The sequence below is a fragment of the Euprymna scolopes genome, chromosome 27 (genome assembly GCF_053919585.1).
Source record: "Euprymna scolopes isolate OS-2025 chromosome 27, ASM5391958v1, whole genome shotgun sequence".
NCBI lineage: Eukaryota > Metazoa > Mollusca > Cephalopoda > Sepiida > Sepiolidae > Euprymna > Euprymna scolopes.
The window spans coordinates 88,348,713-88,361,316 of NC_136508.1; positions in this window are offsets into that span (position 1 = coordinate 88,348,713).

Sequence of the window (12,604 nt, forward strand, 5' to 3'; positions counted from 1 at the left end):
TACTGGACCGAGTAAGGCGCCTCTACTATGAACTGAACCGAATTTATTGTCAAAAGTGTGACGTTCACATTTCCCGTAACCTTGACTATAACTGTTAGCTCAGACATCTCAAAATTAAATCAATTCTAAGCTAGACCATGACTGATATTATTATGTTGTACACGGACGTAGTCACAAGCAAAATCGATCGAAAATATAACTTCCTTAGCGGAAGTAATAATGGTAAATACAACAATTTGATATGCTCCTTTTAAATTCTCTATTTTAATTCATTATATATATATATATATATATATATATATATATATATATATATATATATATATATATATAATATATAAAAGTGAACGTGTCTGTGTGTGTCTGTGTGTGTGTACATTTCCCTATGCAAGAACTCCGTTAATTTTCAGTCTACAGACTTGAAATTTGATATACAGAGTACTGAGATTTGGGAAAATCTATGTGATCGGTTTTAGGCCAGAAATTTTGCGATTAAGGAGTCAAAGTTCAAGGATTTGACCTTTGAGAATTCTACCAAACTCCTCCGACAATTTTGGGTCTAAACACTTGAAATTTTAGATATAGATTCCTTGGACATGGATCTAATTTTATAACTTGATATGAGCCCAAAACAATAGATGTTAAGGGGTCATAATAGAGGTCAAAGTTAAAAAAATTTACCGTTTTTTATTTTTTATTTTTTTTATTTTTTGCTCTGCATACACCCCCAAACACCCAGGCAACGCCGGGCACCCATGCTAGTCTATAAAAGTGAACGTGTCTGTGTGTCTGTCTTTCTGTCTGTGTGTCTGTCTGTGTACATTTCCCTACGCAATAACCCTGTCAATTTTTAGTCTACAGACTAGAAATTTGATATACAGGTAATAACTTGATTTGATCCCCAAACAATGAATGTTAACGAGTCATAATAGAGGTCAAAGTTAAACAAAGTTGACCTCTGCGGTCTCCACCAAATTCCTCAGACAATTTCTGGTCTAAACATTTGAAATTTGACATAAAGGGTATTCAGAGATAGGGCAACCTTTTTAATCGGTTTGGGTCGAAAATTTTTAGTTACCAATATATAAATGTATGTATGTTTGCATGTCTGTCTAAAACTTTCGACAGAGGTGACGGATTTTACCAAGATCAGTATCATTTTAATATTCGACCTTTCAGACGACAAATATCGAAAAATTGGCTAAAAATATTAATACCTTCACCTTCAACTGGAAACTTTTCTACAGGGGAGGGGTCGCTTTTTTCGCCGATATTTTTGAAAGCCATCCTCTCCTTTCGATTGTCTAGCCTTAATTTTTAAGTGTCTCTTCCGGTTTGGCGGTGGTCGTAACAGCATAGACGTCAGGTTTTTCCCCCGTTCTTTTCCTCCTTCGCCGTACGGGTTCGAGCCCGCCTTCCTACTACCACTTTTTTTTTTTTTTTTTTTTTTTGCTCAACAGACACATCCAAACACCCTAGCAACGCCGGGCTGAAATGCTAGTATATATATATATATATATATATATATATATATATATATATATATATATATATAGAGAGAGAGAGAGAGAGAGAGAGAGAGACAGACAGACAGACAGACAGACAGACAGACAGACAGACAGACAGAAGCGGTGGAACGATACACACACAGAGAGAGAGAGAGAGAGAGAGAGAGAGAGGAATAGGGGTTAACCAACATACAGTAAGACGAGGTGAGCGTTATAAAGAAGAAAAAAAAAGATTAGTAACTTTTGAGTTAATTGCAAATTGCGGTTAATTAAAATGGAAGTTTTTTTAAAAAATCATAGTTGATTTCCAAAATTTAAAAATATTTAAACATGTCTTAAAAATATAGGGAACAGCCTCAGGGAAACAAACGTTGATTTCCACAACTTTAGTATAATAATTGTTTGACTAGCGTGACCTGAAGAAATTCCACAGGGGACTCATTCATATGTAATATATTGATATTGGCATTCTGTAGATGTTCAGCGTAAATGGAGACATTCTGATATTATTGTAGCTCTTTTGGTAAAACTACAAAAGTATTTATCCAAGCTAACAGGGGCGCCCGGGGTAGCCAGCTCGTAAAATACACTTAAATATGATATTTTAATTCTTGCAGATTTCGTATATATATTATTATCGAGTTAATGTTCTATAGATTTTTATATATTATAAAGTTGCGATTTCAAAAATTAAAAAAATATATCGTAATATATAGGTTTATCAGGTTGAAGCGAAACGGAATCCCAAACTTATGAATATATATATATATATATATATATGTATATATATATATATATATATATATATATATATATATATATATATGCACACATATATATATATATTTATGCGTGTATGTGTATATGCACATATATATATACATGTATATGCACATATATATGTGTGTATATGTATATGCATATATATATATGTATATGCACATATATATATATATGTATATGCATATGCATATGCACATATATACGTGTGTGTATATGTATATGCATATATATATGTATATGCACATATATATATGTATATGTATATGCACATATATATATGTATATGTATATGCGCATATATATATGTATATACACACACACACACACACACACACACACACACACACACACATATATATATATATATATATATATATATATATATATATATATATATGTGTGCATATTTATAAACTTTAGTTCCTTCAGGTATAACCGAAACCAAAACTTATGAAGAATTCTGTATAAAATTATTTTTAAAAATAGATTATTGGAATGCCATTAAATATAATCGAAACTGAAACACAAACTCATGGATAATTTTCGATAAAATTATTTATATATAAAAAGATAATTTAAATGCGTGAGCTATAATCGAAACCGAAACCAAAACTCATAAAGAATTCTTGGTAAAATTATTTATGACAAGCAATGGAAGTACATAACAATTAAACGGCCCGGATGTAAGCGTGACACAGAAAATAACACACACGCTATCGTATTACTACATAGATTATATTACATTAACTATTCGACTTTAAGCTATAAAAGTCACTGCTATCAAAATAACAAGCAAAAAAGAATAAAAAAGAAGTATGCCGAACCGCAGATGTCTGATGACAGCATATCTTGGCAGAAACACAAAGACAAACAATCTACAAACAAAGAAGGAAAGGAAACAATGTTTATAGATTATCTATTAGATTAACAATAGTAATGTGTTAAGCCAAATGAGAAATCTACTTAAGGAATTATAGTTAATCGTGTTTTAATCTCCACGGGTAAAACACGTCAATGGTCAAGAGGAAAGGTGTAGTATGGTTATTTACTCGACTTTTCTTCTAAAAATATAATAATAATAATAATAATAATAATAATAATAATAATAATAATAATAATAATATTAATAATAATAATAATAATAATAATGATAATTATTATTATTATTATTATTTTGATGATAATAATAATAATAATAATAATAATGATAATAATAAAAACAAAAAAGAGCTACGTATGCGCAAATATACATTTATACGTTTAACAACATTATTTTTAATGTTTTGATATGCATATGGATTTAAATAATGTTATTATTAAATAATATAATTATTAATGCAGGCGAGTTTGATGTTTTGGTTTCGATTCTAGTTGATGGCATATTTTAAAACTTTTGAAATCACATTACTATATATTGGTTATAGACAATTGAATCACATTACTATATATTGATTATAGAGAATTGGCTCTATAATAATGAATACAAAACCTGCATAAATTAAAATATTATATCTCAGCGCATTTTACGACCTGGCAACGCCGGGTGACGTGCTAAAAAATATAAAGTTAAAAAAATAATAATTAGACATCATTTTTGTTGTGTTACCAAGGAAAAAAAATGGTAAAAAATTAAAAATTATTTAAAAATGTGCGCATATTTAACCTAAAATTGCGCAAATTTAAACCATGTTTAAATTTTGTTCCTCACCACATTTCAAAGTCTAAAAATATTCGTACATATGAAAAAATGTATTTTAATTCATGTAAAATGCCGAGTCATAAGAAATTTGTAGGTTGATATCTGGAGGCGCATTAATGCACTGGGAGAGATGCACCCTAGTCTTAGTTAAGATATTTAAAATCATGCAGATATTCACATTTACTATAAACAAATATATGATGGCAAAAGTTTTAAAAAATAACTTAATACCATCAGCTAGAATCGAAACCAAAATATTTCCCCTCCCATCCGCGTGCTCCATTGATGTTAGTATCGAGACAACGACAATAACGTCTAAATATTAACTTGAAATAATGAATTTTATGTGATCATGCGCAGAAAGAAGTATAAACATGTCGACTAATCGGAATGAAAATTTCGCATTTCAACATGTCGATACATGTCTGCATGCTTTATCAACCATCCAAACAAAGATTTTACTCGTTATATCCTTCGTGTGTAATTACTATTTCCTGTTAATTTCAGTGTTGTATGATCATAAGTTTAAGAGTTTACATGTAAAATATTTACACACACCTCTACTGTTTTATTTATATCGATAGATTTTAATATAATCCGCTAACTTCATCCTTCACATTTCTTCCATTAAGTAGCTTTCTAGTTTTGTCAATTGCTTTGCCTATTTCGCGCACACAGGAACATATAACATTAGTATTGTATGACATGTGTTGATAAGCTCAGCTTTCATCAGATATGATATGTGGTTTGAATCCTATCGAAACTTCAGAGTATTGCAGCACAAGCAGGGGCAATAATATTATTCGAGTTAAATTACAAATAAATGAATAAATAAATAAACATTTAACAATCGCTTTTTAAAATGACCCCCTTCGTACAAACGCCGACTAATACAACAAAGTTAAATAATAATTCATAATACATAATTTTATAGAATCGATCAAACATGCATAATCATTAATTATAATTGATTAAACATACATAAATTCATAGAATCAATTAAACATACATAATTTGATAGAATCGATTAAACATACATTTCATCGAATCAATAAAACGTGGATAATTTCGTAGATTAGACATAAATAATTTCATAGATTCGATAAAGCATAAGCAATTCTATGGTATTATTACCATACATTAACAGGGGTACTAATTAGAGGTCACCATTTCGGTAGACTCCCACTTCGGGGCGCCTCCGATAATAGGGAGAACTGGAGCGCTGAAATAGAAAGAAATACTGGTAAAAGAAGACATTGTCTTCTTATAAAAATGTAACGCGATTTTGTTATGAATTCATGAGGTTTTATATATCCAATATATATATGTGTGTTTTCCGAAACTCGGGTTACAAAGAAAGACTGCATTTTGTAACGTCTGTATTAATGTTCAATGCTCCTCTTGGCTACCTAAGGGGAGCTGAGGAGTGAGGCGTGTGTTCTGTCTCTAGTCGCCGTGGAAGTAAGGACGTTTCCTTCACTCGAATGTCCTACGTAAACCGTTCTCGCTTTTCATTGGCTGGAACCTCTGATGACGTATAAGAAGAAAGGAAGGAAAAGAGAAAAGAGTAGGGAGAAAGAGAGAACTAAGGTGAGAATACAGCCTAGTCTCGTAGTAGTAGCAGCAGCTCGCTACAATTCCACTGAATCGATTAAACATACATAATTCCATAAAATCGATTAAACTTACATAATGTCAGATAAAACATCCTCAAATATGCACAACAATATAAAAACACTATAAAACTTTTCCCTCGTATCAACTTCATCAGCACATATAGCATTAACAAGATAAAAATATATCTTACCAACTCTGACGCTTACCTCATTACAAAAACTATTTAAACCTGTGTTTAAAATAGTAACATTAACTCGCAAAACGATTAAGACTAAACATCAAATCTCACGCCATCTACCCCATAAGAATAACATTTTTATCTATGCCTTATTTCCAATATTTTATATCGACGATCAAGTCTCGTAATTACGAATCAAAACCTCAAACACAACAATTCTACTAATGAACGAGTTGTATACAAGAACAAGATTTTGGCCTTACAAACTAAACTCTCTTTAAGCATGAATTCTGTCATCCACGTCACAAATACATTGATAATACTCTTACCATTCTCACGAGCTAATGCAAACCTTAGACTCAGCTCTTATTCTTTAACCAAATATCCGACAAAAAAAAACACACACTTAACGCGATATACCTCGCTACTTCATAACATACTCTAATCTCCGATAAGTACTATTTGTTTTTTACTGCATTTTATCAATGTTTCTATTTTTTTCTAATGTTATGTTGTGTTGAATATATATATATATAAGTAATGTATGTTCCATAGGTATCACGAATATTTCCGATTCTTCGTCGAATCATCTTTTAGTGACTAAATCAAATGAAAGTTGAAAACAACAGCAACTATGAAGGTAAGGATAACAGTCCGCAAAAAGAACAAAGGCACAAATTATGAAATCTCCTCTCTAAATATTCCAAAAACAAAATTAAAAAACAATAATAAGTAAATAATAACATTCGGTATGAACCCGACAATGAAACACCAGATAAGAACAAACATTGGATTTATAAGACCATAAAATCTAACCTTGTTCGCCCCTTCGGGGCCAGTGGCGCAGTTGATAAAAGTCGTTGAATCTCTACGACTCCATGTGAGCATTGTCTAAAGATAGCGGTTGCAATCCTACCTAAGCAGGTCAGAGGATTAGTTGGACAAAACGTGGTGAGACTACAACTATGGAAGGAAAGAATTACTGGAGATAAGTTACAATACTCAGCATTCCTATCCTGTCGCAAAGGATGAGTTGGCCGAAACGTGGTAAAACAAACACAACTATGAAAATGAGGATAACAATATGTAAAAAAAAAAGCCTCATCTCAAAGTATTTAAAAAAAAAATGTAAAAAAAAATTTACAATTAAAAAACAAACTAGGGCCGTACACGTAAGTCGTTTTCTTTGAAAAATCAAATCCTCTTAAGTAACCATTCTACTCTTTCCAATCATAACGACGATCATCGTATAACTACCAATCCCTTTAAAACTTTATCGAGTGTCCCCCTCAGGCGACTCATTAGTGAATAAAGAAAGAAAGGAAGAACGAGTGAACAAACAAACTAACCTCTTATCCCCCCTTTCCACCTCTCGCGTATGCCTCGTAGTAAACAATGTTGATTTAATTTAAGAAAAATTTGTTAGTAATTTATCGTTTTTATTTTTTTTTTTTAAATCACTTACTTTTTACTGTTCCGGAATTTTTTATACGAGGATTGCTAATTTGTATTATTTGAATTATTCGAATTAGGGCACCACCACTGAGAGACAAGTCCTGTAAACTAATTGATGACTTACTAAGCTGGCCTACTATGGTAGAGCCGCGAAAGGAAACCTCTTCTTCGTTCTGCCAATATCAAGCGCAGAAATGATTGGGCTCGTGAGATGGAGAGACCTATGTCCTTTTGGACCAATGTCATTTTCTCTGATGAGTCACGATTTTCATTATTTCGCAACAGTGGAAGGATATGGGCACGGAGCCTTCCTCAGCAAGAGTTTGACTTAAAAAGACTGTAGCCAACGCTGAAACAAGTCGGAGGGGAGATTCTAGGTTATGGTATGGGGATGCAATTTGAAGTGATGGTCACTCAGACCTGGTGGAGTGCGAATGAAGCACCAATTCTGCTAAATATGTCTCAATAGTACATGAAGGACTCCTACCAATATTCTCAAGTGGTAAAATGAATCAAGTTAACTCCCCATTTATGGAAGACGGAGTTCTTTGTCATTCTGCTAGGGCGACACAAAATGAGTCAAAATGGGGTTAATAAACTTTCATGGCCAAGTCAATACCCGGATATGAATCCAATTGAAAACATTTGGAGCATATTAAACCGGAACCTTCGCAAAAAGAAAAAGAAACCACCTTTCAGCCTGAATTCTTATCATTATTGCGTCAGACATGGCAAGAAATTCCTCCGGATGATATTCGTCAACTGGTTAATTCCATGCCTAAAAGAATCACAGCATTAAAAACAGCAAAGTAAATATCAACCAAGTATTAGTTATTAAATTGGTGACTCTTTATTTGGATTTTTTTCTATAAATTATGTTTATTGAAGTAAACTATTTCTATGGTTGTCTATTCTTTTCTGCCATGTCTATATATATACATCTATATATATATATATATAAATGTAATTCTTGGTTCGTTCAACATCGATAAAACCATATTTCTACATTACCAATTTAATTGAAATTTTCAAAAAATCTATCTGTAAAAGCAATGAATGTTTGCATGTTATTAAAACAATTAAACATTGCGAATTATAAAAATATTAATTAAAATATAAATATTTTTCGTAAGTCGTTTCTGAGAGACTGCCCGGTTTTATTCCCGGTAACTTCCGTTTCAACTACTCTCGAATTACAAGATAAGCAAAAAAAAAAAAAAAAGGTACTCATACAGAGAGTGATCCATGCTCAAATAATAACGTTATTATTTAAAAAGCAATTCTTAACATGGGAAAGGGAGGGTGTTTTGTACCTATTCTGTACTTTAACCTTACAATTGAATAAAAAAATAAACATCATAAAACTTTAATTAAACGTAGAAATACGATTTAAAAAATAGCGCGGACCACTCTCTGCATTAACACAAAAATCCCATATTTTTTAAATTTAAATTTATTTATGTATCTTACCAATTTTTTAATTTTAAATATCTTAAGCTTTTCACTCATGAAACAGTACGGTTTAATTGTTTAGTTTCTTTCACGGCATTGTTTACATAAAAAAGTTTGTTTTAACTTTTTCTAAACTATTTCATTTTTACGACATGCCTCAGCGTATTATAAACACTCTAACATCCCCATGTTAAAAACGGCTTTCAAATTAAACACGCCCTTCCACAAACCTCGAAAGCCGTTCTAAACATGGGGAGGTTGGTGGGGGGGATTCATTCCGAAATCCGTTTTAACATGGGGAGGGTAGGATGTTTATAATATGCTGGGGCGAGTCGTAAAATTAACGAAGTTGCTATTTATTATTTATTGCAAAAATTGCTTGAAATTTATCTATTTGACAAAAAATCTTGACAATTCAAAAGAATGTTTAAAATTATTTATTTGTTCGAAAAAAACAAACTATTTTATAAAATTCCAATGTTGTTTTCATTTCAAAATTGTTTTCTTAAAATTATACTTTTGTACGCAAACTTTTCAATCAATGTTTTACAATTATACAGGGTGTTTCAAAAGTCTTGGGAACATAAAGATTTTTAATAACTCAAAAACTATTAGGAGTTAAAAAATGAAACTGGTACCGTTGGAAAGGTTAAAGTTTCAAGTTTTGTGGGGAATCTTCAAACTTGCTCAATATGAGCACCATTCGTCACACGGCAGACATCTAGTCGATAGTCCATTTCCTGCCAAACGCGTTCCAGCATCTTGACGTCAATGGTTCCCACAACTGCCGTTATTCGAGCCTTTAGTTCGTCAATATCTCTTGGAAGGGGCGGCACATAGACTTGTTGCTTGACAAAGCCCCAAAGGAAAAAGTCACACTCAGTACCCCATATGCGAGTGCTATGCTTGTTAACTTTGCCATTCAGATAGAAGGTCGCCTCATCGCTAAAAACAAGCCGGTCATCAAAGCCGTTATCTTCCAACTTTTCTTGCATTGCAATGCAAAAGTCACGGCGAAGTGGCTTATCAGTGTCCTTCAACTTTTGGACCAACTTGAGCTTGTAAGGTACCATTTGCAGTCGTTTCCTTAAGACACGCCAGACAGTTGCCGGAGCAAGCTGAAGTTCCCTGCTGGCTCTTCTCACTGATTTACGGGGGCTCTGCTGAAAGGCTATCCGGACTTGCTCAAGTGCATCTTCTGAAGTTGAAGGGCGACCTGTTCGCTTACTTGGGCACAAACACCCATCTTTCACAAATTTAGCATGCCATCTGACAATGGGTTTCCTTTCAGGGACTTCTTTTTTAAATTTCCTGCGAAATGCACGCTGAACACATGTCCACGATTCAGTCTTTGCAAATTGGAGGACGCAAAACGCCTTGTCTTGTTTAGAGAACGCCATTACTGCACATGGAAAGATAAGACGAAAATCATTAGTATGACCATAAACTTGATTAAGCAAGCTTTAAAATGACACCAGTTTCATTTTTCTACCTGGAATAGTTCATGAGATATACGCATTTGTAATGTTCCCAAGACTTTTGAAACACCCTGTATTTCGATTCCCAGTAAAAAAAAAAAATAAAATAAAAAACAACCCACTTCTCCGTTAAAAAAAAAACAATCATTTAAATTAATTTGTTGTTGGCCTTTCAAAGTTGCTTTAATTAAAAAAAAATGTATAAAATTATTTATTTATTCGAAAACACACACACACACATACACACACACACACACACACACACACACACACACACACACACACACACACACACACACACACACACACACACACACGAAAAATAAACAAACAAACAAACAAACAAAAACTCATAAATGTTTTGGTTTTGTTTTGGGGTTTCAAATGGCGCTCGCCCAGTTTAAATAATTATGAATATGTCATTTCAATTTTCTGTTTTTAATAAAAAAAAAATATTCCATGAAAAACTTTCCCGTTCTCATTAATTAAATCGAAACATTTCCAATTAAACAATTATGGATATATGTTCTTTTTCACTTTCTTTATTTACCTTTTTTCATAGTTCTTTCCGGAAGTTTAATTCTTTTTCTTTTTTTTTTCGAACAAATAAATAATTTTAAACATTCTTTTGAATTGTCAAGATTCATTTTCTCCAGTAATATCGGTTTACCAAGTTTCTGGAAGTAATAAATGATAATTTTTGTTTAATTTAACGTTTCCAGAAGTAATAAATGTTAATTTTGGTAAATTTATTCTTTCCCTTTCCGGAAGCAATCGTGCGGCCATATAATGATGTCTCCCCTAGATTTGGATAGCAAATGCGTGAAAAAACATGGCGTCTCCAATTTCGCGAATAAAGGGTAGAAGCGCCATTTTATTCATTGTTGATTATTCAAACAGTCCTTTGGAAAATAAATATTCAAAATAAAGTGGGGTTCGTCTTGGGTGTTGAGTTCCAATTATTTAATGGTCGTCCCCTTAGCCCCCCCTTAGTCAAGGCTAACGCATGCGCACGTAACATTTATCATTTATTTACTTACGTTGCCTTTCGCTCTTTCACAAACATTATTTACGTTGGCTTAACTCTTTTCATGAATAAAAAAAAGTAACTAAACCTGAATTTGTCACTTTTACAAACATTTATTTATTTACGTTGGCTTAACACTTTTCATGAATATTGGAAAAAAAGTTTTACTCTTTATGAATATTAAAAGAAAAAAGTTACTAAACATTTATTAATAATGTCTCACTTTTACAAACATTTGTAATTCATGTATTTAATTACGTAAATACTTTTCATGAATATTAAAAAAAATAATGACTAAATCATGTATTGATAATTTCTCACTTTTACAGACATTTTTAATTTACATGAGTGGATACTTTTTTGGGTAAATATTTACATTTAGGTCCCCCTCCACAATTTTCTTTTTTAAATGACGACTTTTATTGATAAATAAATCTACTTCTCGGCAACGGGCACTGAATCCCTCCTTTTTTTTTAAAATAGTATTTCGGGTGGGTATGCTTACGAGCAGTTTAATTTTGCAAATATTTTTTCACCCCCCCCATCCAAAAATGGTGTTTATTCCGGAAGCTGTTCTTAAGATGAAGAGGTTGGAGGTGATTATAAGGTGGACCTAATCTAAAAAAAAAAAAAAAAAAAAAAACAAGTTTTTAAATGATTAAAATAATTTCTCACTTTTACAAACATTTTTACATGTGTACATAAGCAACTATTTTTATTAACGTTTTTTACTTTTTTTATTTAAAAATTATTAAATTTCAATGAATAGAATAATAAATCATTTATCATTAATATGTGTTTTTGGTTTTGTGCTGAATGAAACTTTTTTTTTCATTACAATAATAATGAACCAATTTAAATCTTCCGGCATGCGTTTAAGGGTTACGAAATTATCAATAAATCGTTTAGTTACTAAGCCAACGTAAATAAAAAAATGTTACGTGCGCATGCATTAGCCTTGATTAGGGGGGGCTAAAGGAGCGACCATTAAATAATTATGCTGGGCGCCATGGAAGTACCTAAAGGAGTACCTAAAGTGGCACTTATGCACTTATGTTACCGTGCTATTTTTTAAAATAGTATTTTCACATTAAATTCAAATTTTACAATATCTTTTTCTTTTATTAATTTGTTAGGTGAAAGTACAGATAACCCGGTCGGTTTCTAATGTGTGGAAAATCTAGCTCCCGAAAAAAAGGGTACTCTGGATAGTAATAAAAAAGTAAAATTGCCTGAGTCTCGAAAGATTTCTTCTCTACTGAGCGAGAAAAAAACGGTGAAGTGTAGTTCACCTTCTGTTTCTCTCCCCCTCTCTCTTCCTCTCTTAATATCTCTCTCTATCCATCTCTCTCTTTCCCTCTCTCAGTCTATCTTTCTCTCTATATCACCCTCTCCATCTCTCTTTGA